Source organism: Tamandua tetradactyla, chromosome 1 (genome assembly GCF_023851605.1).
Source record: "Tamandua tetradactyla isolate mTamTet1 chromosome 1, mTamTet1.pri, whole genome shotgun sequence".
NCBI classification, from domain to species: domain Eukaryota; kingdom Metazoa; phylum Chordata; class Mammalia; order Pilosa; family Myrmecophagidae; genus Tamandua; species Tamandua tetradactyla.
The window spans coordinates 113,775,081-113,795,117 of NC_135327.1; the positions used below are offsets into that span (position 1 = coordinate 113,775,081).

Consider the following 20,037-nt stretch of genomic DNA (forward strand, 5'->3'; position numbering starts at 1 on the left):
TTGAATTTTGTTGAACGGTCTTTCAGCACCAGTTGAGAATTTTGCCTTTCGATATGTCAATGTGCTGTACTACATTAATTTATTTACTTCTGTTGAACCATCCTTGCATTCCTGGTATACACCCCACTTGGTCAGGGTGTATAATTCTTTTAATGCACAGTTGGATTAGATTTGCTAATGTTTCGTTGAGAAATTTTGCATCTGTGTTCACTAGGGAGATTGACCTGTAGTTTTCCTTTCTTGTGGCATCTTACCCAGTTTTGGTATTAAAGTAATGTAGCATCATAAAATGAGTTACATAGTGTTCCTCTTTCCTCAATTTTTCGGAAAAATTTGAGCAGGATTAGTGTTAGTCCTTTTTGAAACCTATCTGGCCCTGGGCTTTTCTTTGTAGGAATATTTTTGTTGGCTGATTGAATCTCTTTATTTGTGTGTGGTTTGTTGAGACCTTCCATTTCCTCTTGAGTCAGTCTAGCTTGCTCATGTCCAAGGATTTGTCCATTTCATCTAAGTTGTCTAGTTTGTTGGTGTAAAGTTGTTCATAGTATCCTCTTATGATTTTTTTTTTATTTCTTCAGGGTCCATCATAATGATCCTCCTCTCATTTCTGATTTTATTTGCATCCTCTCTCTTTTTTTTTCTTTCTCATCCTTGCTAGTGACCCATCATTTTTTTAATTAATTAATTTTTTATTTATAATACATAACCACATACAAACACAAACATTCTTATCATATGATCATTCCATTCTTTTTATATAGTCAATAACTCACACTATCATCACATAGATGTATATTCATCATCATGATCATTTCTTAGAAAATCTACATCAATTCAGAAAAAGCAATAAAAAAAACAGAAAAAAATTCATACATACCATACCCCTTACCCCTCCCCTTCACCGATCACCAGCATTTCAATCTACTAAATTTATTTTACATTTGTTCCCCCTATTATTTATTTATTTTTAATCCATATATTTTACTTGTCTGTTGATAAGGTAGACAAAAGGAGCATCAGACACAAGGCTCTCACAACCACACAGTCATGCTGCGACAGCCATATCATGGTACAATTATCTTCAAGAAACATGGCCACCAGAGCACAGCTCCACATTTTCAGGCAGTTCCCTCCAGCCTCTCCATTACACATCAACTAAACAAGTGATATCTATTTAATGTGTAAGAATAACCTCCAGGATAACCTGTCGGCTCTGTTGGGAATCTCTCAGCCCTGACATTTTATTTTGTCTCATTCCACTCTTCCACCTTTTGGTCGAGAACATTTTCCAATCCCTTGATACTGAGTTCCAGCTCATTCTAGGATTTCTGTCCCATGTTGCCAGGAAGGTCCACACCCCTGGGAGTCATGTCCCCATAGGAGGGGGAGGGCAGTGAGTTTGCTTGCTGTGTTGGCCGAGAGAGAGAGGCCACATCTGAGCAACAGAAGAGGTTCTCCTGGGGGTGACTTTAGGCCTAATTTTAGGTAGGTTTAGCCTATCCTTTGCAGGATTAAGTTTCATATGATCAAACCCCAAGACTGGAGTCTCGGCCTATTGCTTTGGCTATCCCCCCTGCCTGTGAGAATATCAAGAATTCTCCACTTGGGAAGGTTGAATTTTCCCCCTTTCTCGCCATTTCCCCTAGGGGACTCTGCAAATACTTCCCTATTCACTGTTCAAATCACTCTGGGATTTATCTGGGCATCACTCTGGACAAACCTACAAAATCTCATGCCCTACATAAGGTTCCAAGTACTATGGTGTTCGATTAAGCTATGACCCATCAATTTTAATGATTTTCTCAAAGAACCAACTGTTGGTTTTATTGATTCTTTCTACTGTTCTTTTTTCCTGGCATTCATTTAACTCTGTTTTAATTCATTTCTCTTCCATTTGCTTTGGTGTTAGTGTGCTGTTCTTTCTCTAGTTCCTCAAGATGAGCAGTTAAGTCCTCAATTTTTTCTCTTTCTTCTTTTTTAATGTTGACATTTAGGGCAATAAATTTCCCTCTCAAAACTAACTTTGCCACATACCATAAGTTATGTGTTGTATTCTCATTTTCATTAATCTCTAGACAGCTACAATTTCTCTAGCAATTTCTTCTTTGTCCCACTGGTTGTATAGGAGGGTGTTATTTAATCTCCATATGTTTGTGAAAAGTTATCATTGTTTGATGGTTATTGTTTTCCAGCTTCATTCCATTGTGATCAGAGAAAGTGCTTTGAATAATTTCAAGATTTTTAAATTCATAAAGACTTGCTTCATGCCTCAGCATGTGATCTATACTGGAAAATGTTCCATGAGCACTAGAGAAAAATATATATCCTGTTGTTTTGGGATGCAATGACCTATATGTCTCTGCTAGGTCTAATTCACTTATCAAATTATTTAAGTTCTCTATTTCCTTGTTGCTCCTCTGTCTTGTTGTTCTATCTATAGATAAGAGTGTATTGAAGTCTCCTACTATTATTGTTGAAACATCTATCACTCCCTTTGGTTTTGCCAATGTTTATCTCATGTACTTTCAAATTCCTTGGTTGGTATTATAAACATTTCCATTGTTATTTCCTCTTGGTGAATTGTCCCTTTTATTAATATAAAGTGTCCTTCTTTGTCTCTTATGATGTCTTTACATTTAAAGTCTGTTTTGTCTGATACTGGTATAGCTACTCTTGCTTTATTTTGTTTACAGCTTGCATGGAACATCTTTTTCTATCTTTTCACTTTCAATCTTTTTGTATTCTTGGTTTCTCTTAGACTCATCTTATGAGTCTCTTTCGAGCAGTATATATATGGATTATATTTTTTAATCCAGTCTACCAATCTGTATCATTTAACTGGTAAATTTAGTCCATTAACATTCAAAGTTATTACTGTAGAGGCATTTCCTGCATCCATCACCTTATCCTTTGGATTTTATTTGTCAGATCTATATGTTCTTCTCCCTCTTTCTCATTTTATCCTTTAAGTTGCCCTTACTGGTATCCTTCAATTCTATGCCCTCCTCCAGACCTCCCTCTCCTGTTTTTTTCCCCAGCCAACAGAACTTCCTTTTGTCTCCCTTGTAGGGCCAGTCTCTTGTTGGCAAATTCTGTCAGCATTTGTTTGTCTGTGAAAATTTTAATTTCTCCCTCTGTTTTGAAAGACAATTTGGCTGGGTACAGAATTCTTGGCTAGAAGTCTTTCTTCTTTCAGGGTCTTAAATATATCATACCACTGCCTTCTCAACTCCATAGTGTCATTGAGTAGTCCAAACTCAGTCTTATGTGGTTTTCCGTGTACGTAGTAAATAATTTTTCTCTTGCCACTCTCAGGATTTTCTGTTTCTCTTCAACATTTGACATACTGATTAGTATGTGTTTTGGAGTATGCCATTTAGATATATTCTATATGTGGTTTGTTGTTCTTCTTTGATTTGCATATTTATATCTTTTATAAGGGTTGGGAAATTTCCCCCATTATATCCTCCACTAATCTTCTGAGCCCTTTGTTCTTCTCTTTTCCTTCTGTGACACTGATGATTTTTATATTTGTGTGCTTTGTTTTGTCCATCATATATCCCTGAGATCCAATTCAAAATTTTCCATCTTTTTACCATTTGCACTTTTTAAATTTTTTTTATTTTTATTTTTTATTTTATTAATCAAAAAAAGAAAAGAAATTAACACAACATTTAGAAATCATTCCATTCTACACATGCACTCAGTAATTCTTAGTTTCATCACATAGATGTATGATCATCATTTCTTAGTACATTTGCATCGATTTAGGAAAAGAACTAGCAAAACAGCAGAAAAAGATATAGAATGTTAATATAGAGAAGAGAATTAAAATAATAATACTAATAAAAAATATATATATATAAAAAGGAAAAAGAAAAAAACAAAAACAAAAGATACAAACACACAAACAAACAAACAAAAAACCATATTTCAGGTGCAGCTTCATTCAGTGTTCCAACCTAGTTACATTACACTTAGGTATTATTGTGCTGTCCATTTTTGAGTTTTTGTATCTAGTCCTGTTGCACAGTCTGTATCCCTTCAGCTCCAATTACCCATTATCTTACCCTGTTTCTAACTCCTGCTGGTCTCTGTTACCAATGATATATTCCAAGATGATTCTCGAATGTCGGTTCACATCAGTGGGACCATACAGTATTTGTCCTTTAGTTCCCGGCTAGACTCACTCAGCATAATGTTCTCTAGGTCCATCCATGTTATTACATGCTTCATAAGTTTAGTCTGTCTTAAAGCTGCATAATATTCCATCGTAGGTATACGCCACAGTTTGTTTAGCCACTCGTCTGTTGATGGACATTTTGGCTGTTTCCATCTCTTTGCAATTGTAGATAATGCTGCTATAAACACTGGTGTGCAAATGTCCGTTTGTGTCTTTGCCCTTAAGTTCTTTGAGTAGATATCTAGCAGTGGTATTGCTGGGTCGTAATCCATTCTGCCATTCTATGTCTTTTGATTGAGAAATTCAGTCCATTAACTTTTAGTGTTACTACTGTTTGGATAATATTTTCCTCTACCATTTTGGCTTTTGTATTATATATATCATATCTGATTTTCCTTCTTTCTACACTTTACTCCATACCTCTCTCTTCTGTCTTTTCGTATCTGACTCTAGTGCTTCCTTTAGTATTTCTTGCAGAGCTGGTCTCTTGGTCACAAATTCTCTCAGTGACTTTTTGTCTATAAATGTTTTAATTTCTCCTTCATTTTTGAAGGACAATTTTGCTGGATATAGGAGTCTTGGTTGGCAGTTTTTCTCTTTTAGTAATTTAAATATATCATCCCACTGTCTTCTAGCTTCCATGGTTTCTGCTGAGAAATCTACACATAGTCTTATTGGGTTTCCCTTGTATGTGACAGATTGTTTTTCTCTTGCTGCTTTCAAGATCCTCTCTTTCTCTTTGACCTCTGACATTCTAACTAGTAAATGTCTTGGAGAACGCCTATTTGGGTCTATTCTCTTTGGGGTGCGCTGCACTTCTTGGATCTGTAAATTTAGGTCTTTCATAAGAGTTGGGAAATTTTCAGTGATAATTTCTTCCATTAGTTTTTCTCCTCCTTTTCCCTTCTCTTCTCCTTCTGGGACACCCACAACATGTATATTTGTGCGCTTCATATTGTCATTCAGTTCCCTGATCCCCTGCTCAAGTTTTTCCATTCTTTCCCCTATAGTTTCTGTTTCTTTTTGGGATTCAGATGTTCCATCCTCCAGTTCACTAATTGTAGCTTCTGTCTCTTTAGATCTACCATTGTAGGTATCCATTGTTTTTTCCATTTTTTCTTCTTTGTCCTTCACTCCCATAAGTTCTGTGATTTGTTTTTTCAGATTTTCTATTTCTTCTTTTTGTTCAGCCCATGTCTTCTTCATGTCCTCCCTCAATTTATTGATTTGGTTTTTGAAGAGTTTTTCCATTTCTGTTCGTATATTCAGCATTAGTTGTCTCAGCTCCTGTATCTCATTTGAACTATTGGTTTGTTCCTTTGACTGGGCCATATCTTCAATTTTCCGAGTGTCATCCATTATTTTCTGCTGGTGTCTGGGCATTTGATCAGATTTCCCTGGGTGTGGGACCCAGCTGGTTGAAAGGTTTTTCTGTGAAATCTCTGGGCTCTGTTTTTCTTTTCCTGCCCAGTAGGTGGCGCTCGTGGCGCTCGTCTGTCTGCGGGGCCCACCAGTAAAAGATGCTGTGGCTCCTTTAACTCGCCAATCTGAATCTCGCAGTCGGCCGGGAAAAGCGCACGTGGAGGCGGGGGTCGCTGGCTGCTGCGGCTTGGGGGAGTGCCGGTCCAAATTGCCCAGCTGGCCTGAGACGCCAAGCGTGACGGGAGGGCCCCGCTATCCAACGTTCCCAGCCAGACCGGGAGCCACGTGTGTGGAGGGGACCCCAGTCGCCAGCCGCCCCGGCCGGGAAAACGCGCGCCCCTCGGGTATCTCACCGCAGTGCAGCGGATTCTCCCTGCCGTTCAGCCGTTCCAGAATGGGGTACGCTGTCTTTTTGGTCTCTGTCATGACTCCAGGAGCTGTTTCGTATTGTTTCTGTTTCTTTAGTTGCTTTTCTGGAGGAGGAACTAAGATCCGCGCGTCTTACTAAGCCGCCATCTTCTCCGGAAGTCCTGCCCTCAACTTCTTTGGCTCACCATTTGCACTTTTGTGTGTTCAAAATCAGTTGTCATGTCCTCTGGTTCACTTATTCTTTCTTTAGCCTCTTGAAATCTGCTGTTGTGTGTCTCTAGTACATTTTTTATTTGGTCTACAGCATCTTTAATCTCTGTGATATCTGCTATTTTTCTATTTATTCCTTCAAATTCTTCTTTATTCTCTTTTTTAAATAGTAAAATGATATAGAGAGGTTTATTCAATTCAGTAATTTTTTGGATCTTCACATTGCAAGCTAGACTGATCTAGAGGAAAATGTCTTTACATGGATAGCAAAATATCTTCTAGCCACTAACTTACCTGCAATCACTTGCTAGGAAAAAAATCTATAGCCACATAAGTCATGCAGGCATTTTAAAATCGTAAGTATATTAATCTTTTTTCAAACTGAGCAAGACAATGCAAATTTACTTTTTCTTATATTTCAAAACTACTATTGTTTCTCATTTTCTACCTTTTCCCTTGGAGTAAACTAAGAATTCATTTAAAAGAATTTTAAAGTCAGAATTATAACGAGACTCAAAATTTTTCTTCAAAATAAAAAGAGTAGATAAGTAAATAGGCATTTAGATGTCAATATTTAAACAGGCCGCCAATACAGCTTTAAGATAATTTCATTTTAACAGTGTTCAAATGGAAAAGAGCTTCCTAAGAGGCACTCATTTTAACAAATTATAGCTTAAATTATTATTGTATCAATTATACCCAGTAGACAGAGTTAATTTTTTTTTCTTTTACGAACCCTTGAGTACAGTGGCTTATAAATGTCATATAATGGACTAGTAACATCCTCCATATTGCTCAATCATGTTTATTTAAAGTTTTCTTAACATTAGATACTTTTTGTTGGGTATAAAAATCTTAGTAAACAACCATTTCATTTGTTTTCCTATCCTAGTCACATAAGCCATTATAATAGATGATACAGATTTCAGTTGTAATTTATAAAATATGCAAGGTCTGCTGCAGTCCAAAGAACAAGAGAAAATGTGTACCCACAAATAAACTATCAAGGTAAATGTAAATACAGTAAAATACATGTGATTCTAATTTTCATTTATATAATCTCAGACAAGTTTAAATAACTTTATAAATACCTTAGGCAAAAAAGCAATTTTTAACCCTATCAAAACTATTTAAAATATTTAAATGCAGAAATCTTAAATTTTCTTCAATCAGGGCAGAAATCCTCCCAAAAATTATGATCACAGGTACAAATAGAATGAATGGAACGTTTAAGTTTAGGACAACCAAAAAAAGTCCCATGTAACTTTTTTTTTATTTGTATGCTGTATGGCAGGGTCACATTTCATTCTTCTTCCATGTGAGTATCCCATTATTGCAGCACAATTTGTTGAATTTTTGTTTGTTTGTTTTTTTCTTTCTTTTGTTTGCTTGTTTCTTTGTTTTTAGGAAGTGCATGGGCTGGGAATTGCTCATGTAACTTTTAAAAATAGGATTTGCTCAAACATACTGTAAATAGAATTGGTGATAACATAGGAAACAAAAATATGCTTGCAAGTGAAATTTCTAAAAGCTCATGAGAACACTACCATTCCATACTGTAGATGCAAAAGGAAAAACAGTTATAATGGGGTTAAGAGTACTCTGATCATTTTTGTTCATTTGGTCCTGCAAGATGTTTGACTATTTTCACTTCCCATATCACAAAGTTAGTCCACAGGAGGGGCTGGTGGATCTTGTCCATTATGAGGACTCATAAGCTTTCCAAGTAGGTTGGATCCTCTTAGATTAGGAGGTCTCAGTAAGAACAAGATCAGTGCAATAACCATCCAGGCCATCAAGATCGTAGTAATACTGATGCCATTATCGCCAGAAGGTCCTGGTAATTCCTGAAGGCATTCTGTGTCTGTGCGATAGGACTGGGACTGCTTCAAAAGATTGATTAGCTTTCTCATCGCATGTTCATGAGAGCAAATGCATTCACAGGGATCAAATCCACCTTCTGCCATGAATACTGAGCTTGATTTAACTTGACTGTTTAAATCTGCCCAGACAACAACTGTTTGGAGGCCGAAGACTGGGGCCAAGACTCAGCAGAAAAACAGCTTGGCGCCTCCGGAACACTGCTGTCATTTTGGATGCCACTGCTGCTGCTACTTCTCCATGTTGCCACTGATTTCCTCCCCCTCCTCTGTTTTGGTTCCATTGACCACGTCACTCTTAGCCATGAGATCCGGATCTGCCCGCTCCCATGGGCAGCAGTGCAAACTTGTTATGTTCTTCTAATGTCTTCTTGATCTCCTTTATATCATTAGTCAAACAACTGATTTTATTTAGTAGACATATGAACATCTTTGATTAGTTTTTCCAACATCTCTGTCTCCTCCAGTGATTTAATTTGATAATTAGGTTGGGCTCTCCCTGTCTGAATCTTCATATGGTTAGTGACCTTCTGTTGTCTTCAGAGCATGTAAATATCTTTGCAGAGTTATTTAAGAAGTTGATTTCTTTCAGTAGTCTAAAGCTTTGTATTTGCAGCATGGGTGTCAAGTAGGATGTGGGGCATGGGGCTACAATAGTGTGGTGATGGGTTGCAGTGCAGGTATAGGCATGGATTGGGGATGCTATGCTGATGCCTGTGAGCATGGGGTGTGGGGTGTGGGTTGTGGAAGTGTGATGTGAGGACCATGGGGGTGCGGTGCAGCTTGGGCAGGCCTTGGAGTGCAGAAGCATGGTTCTGTGTGGTGAATTTTACATAGATAGGGCATGGTGGGAGGTGGATAGGGGAAAGTGTAGATGCATGGGGGCTGGTGCACAGGAAGGATGTGTGTGGATATGTGGCATGTGGGGCAGTGGGTATCAGGGTATGAGATACAGGGCACAAGGAAGACAGGGAGCAGGTGCATCCTTGCACAAGGGGAGGGGTCCAAGGGGTCACGATGCGGATGAATGCATGTGGAGGGGTGGGGTGCCCATCGCAGGGGTTGCAGTTTGAAAATTGCTGGAATACAACATACCAGAAATGAAACAGCTTTTAAAAAGGGGAATTTATTAAGTTGCAAGTTTACAGTTCTAAGGCCATGCAAATATCCAAATTAAAGCAAGGCGATAGAAATGCCCAGTATAAGGCATCTAGGGAAAGATACTGTACCAGTTTGAAAGGATTCATGTACCCTAGAAAAGCCATGTTTTAATCGTAATCAATCTTGTGGGAGCAACGGTTTCTTCTAATCCTTATTCAGCACTATAGGTTGGAAACCTAATTAGGTTATCTCGAAGGAGATGTGACTCAACCAATTGTGGGCATTAAACTTGATTAGATAGAGATGCGTCCCCACCCATTCCACATGGGTCTTGATTAGTTTACTGGAATCTTATAAAAGAGGAGACATTTTGGAGACAGTTCCCTTTTTGAGAATGAGTAGAGAGCCGCAGAACTATGATAGAAGGATGAGAGAACCCCAGAGTCCACCAGCCAATGACCTTTGGAGATAAAGAAGGAAATGCCTTCTGGGTAGCTTCATGAAGCAAGAGGCCTAGAGAGAAAGCTCGCAGATGTCACCATGTTTGCCATGTGCCCTTCCAGCTGAGACAGAAACGCTGAACATCATCAGTTTTCTTGAATCAAGGTATCTTTCGCTGGATGCCTTAGATTGGACATTTCTATAGACTTGTTTTAATTTGGACAATTAAAACAACAACATGACTTTTCTGGGGTTGTGGTAGTTAGGTTCAGGTGTCAACTTGGCTGGGTGAAGGTGCCTGGTTATATTGCTGTGGACATGAGCCAATGGCATGTGAACCTCATCTGTTGCTGATTACATCTGCAGTCGGCTAGGAGGCATGCCTGCTGCAATGAATGATGTTTGATTCAATTGGCTGGTGCTTAAATGAGAAAGCTCAATGTAGCACAGCCAAAGTAGCTCAGCATACCTCATCTCAGCACTTGCAGCTCAGCCCAGGCCTTTGGAGATGCAGAAAGGAATCACCCTGGGGGAAGTTGTTGGAACCCAGAGGCCTGGAGAGAAGGCCAGCAGAGATCACCCTGTGCCTTCCCACATAAGAAAGAACCTCAGTTGAAAGTTAGCTGCTTTTCCTCTGAAGAACTAACTATACATTAACTAAATAAATCCCCTTTTATTGAAAGCTATCTGTCTCTGGTGTGTTGCATAACAGCAGCTAGCAAACTAGAACAGGGGTACACCACAGATTCAAGACAGTACATGAGGTATTGGTAAGGGAGGGTGTTCTGGGGTAGGTGGGGCCCTGGCACTGGTGTGTAGGTGTGTGGGTGGGACAGTGGTGACCACATGAGCAATGCAGGGGCAATGTAGGGGCTGTGTGGCACATATGTACACTTAAGTACCTGCCAGGTGTGGGAACAGGACGCTTGTGCCAGGGGTATATACATGCACAGGGTGGGGGTGCAGAGGACGAGAGTTTGGTGTACAGATACATGGGTGTCCGTCAGGCAGGATATGGCTGTGCATGCACATGGGTTTGGGGAGCGGGGCCCTGGTGTGCAAGTATGCAGAACTCAGGTTGGGTTTGTGCCTGTGTGCACTGGGGGTGGGTGGGGCTGGGATCTGCAGGTGAGCTCTTGGCCAAATATGGGAGGCAGGGCATGGGTGCACACATACATGGGGTCAGGGGGCTGGGACGCATGGGTCGAAGGGGCGGGGTATGGATGCAAGGGTGCCAGGGTGGGCAGGATGTGGGTGTGCACGTGGCCTCTCCCTCTAAGCCAACTCCGCAGGTGAACTTACTGACCTCCCCCAGTACAAGGATCATGACTCCCAAGGCTGTAAATCTCCATGGTAACATGGGACCTGCCTCCCAGGAATGAACTGGGACCCAGCATGATAAGAATGAGAAAGCTTTCTTGAATAAAAGGGGGAAGAGAGAAATGAGGCAGTGCCTGAGAGATTTCAAACAGAGTTGGGATGTTATTCTGGAGGTTATTCTTATGCATTATATAGATATCCCATTTTATTTTATGGTGTATTGGAGTGTGTTCTAGTTTGCTAGCTGCCATAATGCAGTATACCAGAAACAGAGTGGGTTCTAAAAAGGGGAATTTAATAAATTGCTAGTTTATAGTTCTAAGGTTGTGAAAATGTCCCAACTAAAGCCAAGGCTATAGAAATGTCCAATCTAAGCATCAAGGGAAAGATACCTTGGTTCAAGAAGGTTGATGATGTTCAGAGTTTCTCTCTCAACTGTAATGGCACATGGTAAACATGGCAGTGTCTGCTAGCTTTCTCTCCAGGTTTCTTGTTTCATGAAATACCCCATGTAGGCATTTTCCTCCTTCATCTCCAGAGGTCTTGGGCTGCATAGGCTCTGTCTCTCAGAATCCAAATCCTTTTCCAAATTACTTCCTCTTTTAAAGGATTCCAATAAAGTAATCAAGACCTGAATGGGTGGGGTCATCTCTCTCTCCCTCTATTCAAAACTTCATGCCCACAATTGGGTGAGTCACATCTCTGCGGAGATAACCTAATCAAATTTCCAACCTACATTATTGAATAGGAATTAGGAGAAATGGTTGCTCCCACAAGATTGGACTAGGATTAAAGTGTGGCTTTTCTGAGGTACATAAATCCTTTCAAACCAGCACAGAATGTATAGAGGAAAGTACCTGAAACTGTTGAACTATGTTCCAGTAGCTTTGATTCTTGAAGAAGACTGTATTACTATATAGCTTTTACAATGTAACAGTGATTGTGAAAACCTTGTGTCTGATGCTCCTTTTATCCAGGGAGTGTACATATGAGCAAAAAAAAAAAAAAAAAACCCAGACAAAAAATCCAAATAATAATAGAAAGATAAAAGTAAAGTTTGGTAGATTGAAATACTGTGGATCAATGAGAGGGAGGGGTAAGAGGTATGGGATGTATGAGTCCTTTTTATTTCTTTTTCTGGAGTGATGCAAATGTTCTAAAATGATCATGGTGAAGAATACACAACTATGTGATGATATTGTGAGCCATTGGTTGCATAATATGGTTGAGCTGCATGTGTGTGGATACTTCTCAATAAAAATATTTTTTAAAAAGCAAAAAAAATGGGTAGGCAAAAAAAAAAAAAAAAAAAAAAAAGAACCACTGCTGGTACCAAGGTCAAAATTAATCAAGGTTCTCCAGGGAAATAGAACTTAAAGGATATATATATATATATTTGTAAATATTGTGAGATTTATTACAGGACTTGGCTCACACAACTGTGAGGATTGGCAAGTCTAAATTCCATAGGGCGAGTTACAGGTTTGGAATTCTGATGGTTTCAATACATTTTTCCAGAAGAAAACTGCTAGCTGAAGAAGAGTTAGAAATTCCTCTTTCTTATTATTGAAATCATGAGTTCTGCCTTTAAGGCCTTCAACTGATTGGATGAGACTTCTCTCATGGCTGAATGTAATCTCCTTTCTTGATTTCACATGCAATCAGCCATAGATGCAATCAACTGACTAATGATTTAAATCCATGAAATATCCTCCCAGTAATGATCAGGTCAGTGTTTGCTGGATGAAACTACTGGACACCATAACCTAGCCAAGCTGACATGTAAAGTTAACCATCATACAATCCACACATCCAAGATATAATGATAGACAGGGACAAAATAGCCATAATAAACCCTCTCATTCAGAAAGAGGAAGAAGAGAAGCATTAAACAGTCACTGGTCCATTAAAATTTGGAAATATCTTCAAGCCTATACTATAAGGGTCCCCTACTCTAGAGGTAGGGAATATTACTTGATTAGATCAATGCTTCTTTCTGGAATTGGCCTCCTGGACCACTGTTCTTTGTGGCTCTCATTCTTCCTTTTTCATTATTCTTCTTTATCTCATGTAAACTAGAAACTGAAGAATATGATTTTATTGTGGTTGTGGAATGATTTGCTACATGGTATGATATGGAAACACAGGCTCAGGTACAATAAAGACTTTCAGTAAATAACTGATTTATTACTTATGTAGCAGAAAGTGTCCAAAGAGCAGGTGAAGAGATACCATCATGGCCAGTACTCTGGTAATTCATGTCAGAGATGAGAGACACTTAAGCTACCTGAGTTTGGGTTTTTATATACCCCAGAGTGAGATGGCCCTGTCAATGAGAAAAAAGCATTCATCAAGCAATCCCTATGCCCCAGATTATAGCTGGGCTGGTGGAGATCAAATGTATCCTCAGGCTGGTTGCAGTCTCTTGTGAAATGAAAACATACCCAATACCTGCACACAAACAAACAAAATGGAAACATATTGAACACTTGCATGTAATCAAGCAAATGGGAAAAAAATGGAGAGCAACAGTTATTCTAAGTCTCAGACAGTCAAAAACATTTTTAGCATAGGCTAATGGTTTTTTTTGAGAGTAAAATGCTCTTGTAAACTTAGTAGGCTTTTAGTCTGATTCCAGCTATTTCTGTGCCAATGACACACCCACAGTTCTTTCCTAGAAATACTTCAATTTGCAATGTTATATCTTTTCTTTTTCATCTGCTTCTGCTTTCTCTTCATCTCTCTATTACTCTCACTCTCATCTCTCTCTCAGTATTTCAGTTTATTTGGTGTACCTTGGATCTTTCAGATTTTAGTGGCAGAAGCACCCTTTTAGTTTCTTTTTGCAAATAGGTTTTGTTCTACTGAAAGCATTTACTGGGTGCCACTTTATTACAAACCTCATGTTTCATCTCTGCCAGAAGGCTGAATTTTAATCAGTCTTTGTTTTTCAATGATACTGTTTTATCTTATATTTTATCTTGTACAATTTAAGCTTGATGAAAGTTACCTCAGTCCTACAAATCCCTGAATTTTTACATGTTCACTAAATTTGATATTCCAGCCAATTGTTTTCATGAGCTTCTCATTTTCTTGTAATACCATATTATGTAGGCAACATCAATGAAAACATGCAATTAAATTTATTTTTCCAGGGTTTTTTAACTTTCAACTGCAAGTTCATTAGGTATATACTTTCCCATCCCAGTTATTCTAGGTAGCGGGTCTATCAAATATTTTACCATGGCATGGTATTGGAAAACCTTATTTCCAGGCTTTTGTAACATTTTCTCACTTATCTGTTGCCTGGTCTCAATGCCACATTTGTTAGATTTTCTTGTTATGACACCACCTAACTTGTAAGTACCCATTTTTATATTTGTCAGTACAGGACAGATTGTAATGCAGAATCAACCCCCATTTCTCAGTGGCTTAATAAAATGTATTTTTCTTTTAGGCTACCTGCTTAGCATGGGTTGGGTGGGAAGTTATTCATTGTAGTCATTCTGGGGTCAAGGCTAGTGGAGTTTGTGTCTTAACACTTTCTCTCAAAATCATAGGGTGGAAACTCATTCCAGTTTGTCTGAGTCTTTTCTAGGTTTAGTACTGAAAGTTTCACATCCCAGTACTTCCATTTGTTCAGTTAAACCAATACCAAGTATCACCCCAATTTTTATACTAGAAGTCTGGTGTCCTGGGAGCCCCTCTCAGTACTGGGAAAATTGGAACGGTTGGTCACTGTGTTAGTCAACGTTCCATAGAGAAACAGAACCAACAGGAGATATCTATAAATATGAGATTTATAAAGGTTCTCATGTAACTGTGGGAATGGAAGAGTCCAAAATCCATACAGCAGGTTGTGAAGCTGGTGGTTCCAATAAAGGTTCTGGATGTACTCCACAAGAGAGACTCACTGGCTGAAGAAACAGTGAAAGATTCTCTCTTCTCCCTTAAAAGCCTTCAGCTAATTGGATTATCTCAATTTGGGGGTCATGCTTAGTTAATTACAGACATAATCAGCCACAGATGCAATCAACTGATTTGCTGACTTAATACACCAGACTTCTGGTTTATAGACCAGCCACCAAAATATCCTTGCAGCAATGGTCAGGCCAGTGCTTGCCCGACCAGACAACTGGGCATAATCACTTGGCTAAGTTAGCACCAGAACCTAACCATCACAGTTCACTACTTGCCAGTTTGGCAACTATACATATCACCTTGAAACATGCTTAATTTCCAAACAGAATACAATCACAGACATATGTTTCACTCAACAATACTCACCTGTCCTGTGTACAACTGGAAACACACATCTCTCCAGAATATGGTAGATGTCCTTAGGTAACATTCACTCTTAAACTTTATTTCATATGGCTTAAATACTATAACATGAACAATACAATTTATGTCATATGAGAAGAGGAAAACAAGATATTTGCTTATGTACAAATACAAACATACTCATAACAAAACAGGGAGGAAATGTTCATACAATCACAGTCCTCGTTTCTGTAACTGGTCATGTGGCCATAGTTCATATTTATCACTACCTTCTTCTACTACTCATTCCATGTTCTGTTTACCCTTGGCAAGGACTTCAGCTGGCCCTGATTCTTTGCCAGGTGGGGTGACCCAGACTTTCATTCTTGAAGTTTCTGGGCCATTGGTAGTCCTGCCTGGACAGTGTCCCACTGACTTTAATCACAGGGCATGGTAATACTAAGAGATGCCCTAGAGGATCTCCTATATTCCAGGAAAACTCTTCGTTATCTCATTGTGGAGTTGCAGTCCTATTTCCCCTTGATAGTCAGGATCAATCACCCCAGATAGAGCTGTAATTCCTTTTCATGCCTGCTGATTCACTGGCATGGGAAGCCCAAAGTGACCAGGTGGCAGTCTTAACTTCCAGTTCAATGGTATCATTGTTGTGTCTTTTGGTAGGAGCACTCCTTTTGGGAACTAAGACTTGTAGACCAGCAGAGCTTAAAGTTTCAGGCATAAAAAGCAAAACTTTTCTTAGTGGATCATTTCTACCTCTTGATTCTTGGATCCATGAATCCTGGCTATGGGAGAAACTGCACCAAAGAGTGGATGCTGATTCAGAAAATACACAGCCTCCTGGATAACATTGCTCCAGCCCTGCAAGGTATTGCCAAGTAGGTGGCACTGTAATTTGGTCTTCAAAAGGCCATTCCACCATTCTATTAGCCCAGTTGCATCTAGATGATAGGGAACATGGTAAGACCAGAGAATTCCATGATCATGTGCCCATTCCCGCACTTCATTTGCTGTGAAGTGGGTTCCTTGATCAGAAGCAATGCTTCATGGAATACCATGATGGTGGATAAGGTACTTCATAAGTCCATGGGTGGTAGTTTTTCCAGAAGCATTGTTTGCAAAGAATGCAAACCCATACCTGGAGTGTGTGTCTATTCCAGTTATGACAAATCACTGCCCCTTCCATGATGGGAGCTGTCCAAAGCAATTAAGCTGCCACCAGGTAACCGGCTGATCACTTGGGTGAATGGAGCCATATTGGGGGCTGAGTGTGGGTCTCTACTATTGGCAGATTGGGCACTCAGCAGTGGCTGTAGCCAGGTCAGCCTTAGTGAGTGGAAGTCCATGTTGCTGAGCCCATGCATAGCCTCCATCCCTAACACCATGCCCACTTTGTTCAGGAGCCTTTTGGGCAATGGGAGGAGTGGCTGAGGAAAGGGGATGACTTTTATCCACAGGATGGCTCCTCTTATCCACTTGATTATTAAAACCTTCCTCTACTGAAGTCACCCTTTGGTGAGCATTCACATGGGACACAAATAGTTTTAAGTTCTTTGCTCAGTCAGAAAGGTCTATCCACACACCTCTTCCTTAGATCTCTTTGCAACCAATTTCCTAATCATGCTTTTTTCAAGTCCCTGACCATTAGCAACCATTAGCCAAACCATTGGCCACAGCCCATGAGTCAGTATACAAATGCATCTCTGGCCTGTTCTCCTTCCAATCACAATTAACATCCAGGTGCAGTGCTCAAAGTTCTACCCACTGGGAGGATTTCTCCTCACCACTGTCCTTTAAGGACATCCCAGAATGGGGTTGTAGTGCTGCAGCTGTCCACTTCTTGTTGGTTCCTGGATATCCTGCAGAACCATCTGTAAACCAGGACTGAGTTTCTCTTTCTCAGTTAACTATGTGTATAATGAATGGTGGTGGGTTCTGTAACTGACTGCAGGTTTTCAAGGTATACAGACAGTAGAACACACCATTCTCTCCACTCATCACTGTATGACAGAACAGGAGGCGTCAAAGCTTATCATAAATTCTTGTGGATATCACTTGGCCTTCTGAGAAACCCCAAGAGGAGACTTTTTCCTGCCAGATGTAACCAGGATGACAATTTGGTAGATCCAGGCCCACTGTGTCTCCAATATTTAGGGACCTCTGTTTGGGTTTTATAAGCAGGGAAGTAAAATCAGAAGAAAGACAATGGTTTCGAAGAATATTCCAGCCAGGGACCATGAGAGAAATGAGAAGGTGTTACTTTTATGAGGTGAAATCAGGGCCAATTCAAAAATCATTTCTTGTCCATGTAATGGGTCTTCACAATTCAGCACCACAGGATTTTGAAATTGCTGTGGCCCAATGTCATCTTCTACAGTGTATACCCCATTCTTCCATTTTCTGAATGAAACTGTTTATTTTGGTAATTGCCTATTGGGTTTGTGGGATGGAAAACTTGCCTTTTTAGTTCTTATGTCTCTGGATCAAAAGGATCCACATCAGGGCTTTATATCAACCCCAATGCAGAGACTACAATGGCTTATTACCCAGAGATCCTGAACTCTGAGCTTGATGATTGACTTTTTTTTTTTGCATTAAAAAAAAATTATTAATTAAAAAAATATATTACAAGAAAGAAACACATTCTTAATATATGCTCATTCCGTTCTACATATACAACCAGCAGTTCACAACATCGTCACATAGTTGCACATTCACCATCATGATCACCCCCTAGAACATCTGCACTAATCCAGAAAAAGAAATAAAAAGACAACAGAAAAACGAAACGAAAATGGAAAAAAAAATTATACACACCAACCCCCCCACCCCTCCCCCCACCGATCACCAGCATTTCAAAGAAACCCATTTGTTCCCCCTATTATCCATCCCCACTCCATATGTTCTACTCGTCTGCTGAGAAGGCAGACAAAAGGAGCATCAGACACAGGGTTCCACAACCACACAGTCACACTGTGAAAGCTACACCATTATACAATCATCATCAAGAAACATGGCTACTGGAACACAGCTCTACATCTTCAGGCAGTTCCTCCAGCCTCTCCATTACATCTTGGATAACAAGGTGATTTCTACCTAATGCATAAGAATAACCTCCAGGATAACCTCTGAACTCTGTTTGGAATCTCCCAGCCACCGAGACCCTCTCTCACCCCACTCTTCCCCTCCTTGGTCAAGAAGGCTCTCTCAATCTCTTGATGCCAGGCCTCAGCTCACTCTAGAGTTTTTCTCAGTCCCTTGATGCTGAGTCTCAGCTTACTCCAGGATCCCTGTCCCACACTTCCAGGGGGGTCCACACCCCTGGGAGTCATGCCCCATGCAGACAGGAGGAGGGTGGCAGGTTTGTTTGTTGTGTTGGCTGGAGAGAGAGGCTACATCTGAGCAACAAAAGAGGTTCCCCTGGGGGTGACCCCTAGGCCTAATTTAAAGCAGACTTGACCTATCCTTTGTGGGGTCAAGCTTCACATGAACAACCCCCAAGACTGGGGGCTCAGCCCACAGCCTTGGTTGTCCACACTGTCCATGAGAATATCAAGAATCCAACTTGGGGAGGCTAAATCCTCCCCTGTTCCCACCGTTTCTCGAAGGGGACCCCAAAAATACTTTTCCACTTACTGATCAAATCACTCTGGGATTCATCGGGGCATCACTCTGGACAAGCCAACAAAATCTCATGTCCTACACAAGATTCATGCACCCATGTCATTCAACCAACTATTGACATAAGTTATATTAGGAGATACACCAGACAAAATATAAATTTTGCACCAAATAAACATTTTTTGCTTTAGCCTCACACATAAGTTGAAATTTTAAAATATTAATTACCATCCATTTTTAGCAACCCCGCAGCAACGACACTCCTCCATTCTTCCTCGTGCAAAAACACCCTTCAAATTTGTACATTTAATCACTATCACACACTCCAGGCACCCCTAGATTATACCATCTTAATTTTTATCGTCTGTCTTTGTGATTTCATTTGTGCCCCCAGCCCTCCTCCCTCTATCATTCTCATATTCAGCTTCATTCTGTGTTTTAACGTAACTGTATTACAGTTAGGTAGTATTGTGCTGTCCATTTCTGAGTTTTTATATTCAGTCCTGTTGCACACAATCTATCCCTTCAGCTCCAATTACCCAATATCTTACCTATTTCTATCTCTTGGTGGTCTCTGTTACCAATGAAATATTCCAAGTTTATTCACTAATGTCAGTTCATATCAGTGAGACCATACAGTCTTTGTTTTTTTATTTTTGGCTTATCTCCCTCAGCATAATGTCCTTAAGGTCCATCCATGTTGTTACATACTTCATAACTTTATTCTGTCTTACAGCTGCATAATATTTCATCATATGTATGTGCGACGGTTTGTTTAGCCACCCATCTGCTGGTGGGCATTTTGGCGGTTTCCATCTCTTGGTAATTGTAAATAATGCTGCTATAAACATTGGTGTGCAAATGTCCATTTGTGTCCTTGCCCTCATGTTCTTTGAGTAGAGACAGCTTTATAGATGGGTCCTGTTTTTTAATCTATTCTGCCAGTCTGTGTCTTTTGATTGGGGAGTTTAATCCATTACCATTTAGTGTTATTACTGTATGGGTAGTACTTTCTTCTACCATTTGGCCTTTTGGATTTTATATGTCATATATAATTTTCCTTCTTTTTACCTTTACTCATAGTCTTCCTTTCTTTTTTTTTTTCCTTTTTTTTATTAATTAAAAAAAATTAACTAACACAACATTTAGAAATCATTCCATTATACATATGTAATCAGTAATTCTTAATGTCATCACATTAGATGTATG

General features: G+C 39.7%; 1 pseudogene; it reads right to left on the reverse strand.

The window, feature by feature from the left end:
- Positions 1 to 7,817: 7,817 nt before the first annotated feature.
- LOC143686052 (small integral membrane protein 14 pseudogene) lies at positions 7,818 to 8,151 on the reverse strand (annotated as a pseudogene).
- Between the last annotated feature and the right edge of the window lie 11,886 nt (positions 8,152 to 20,037).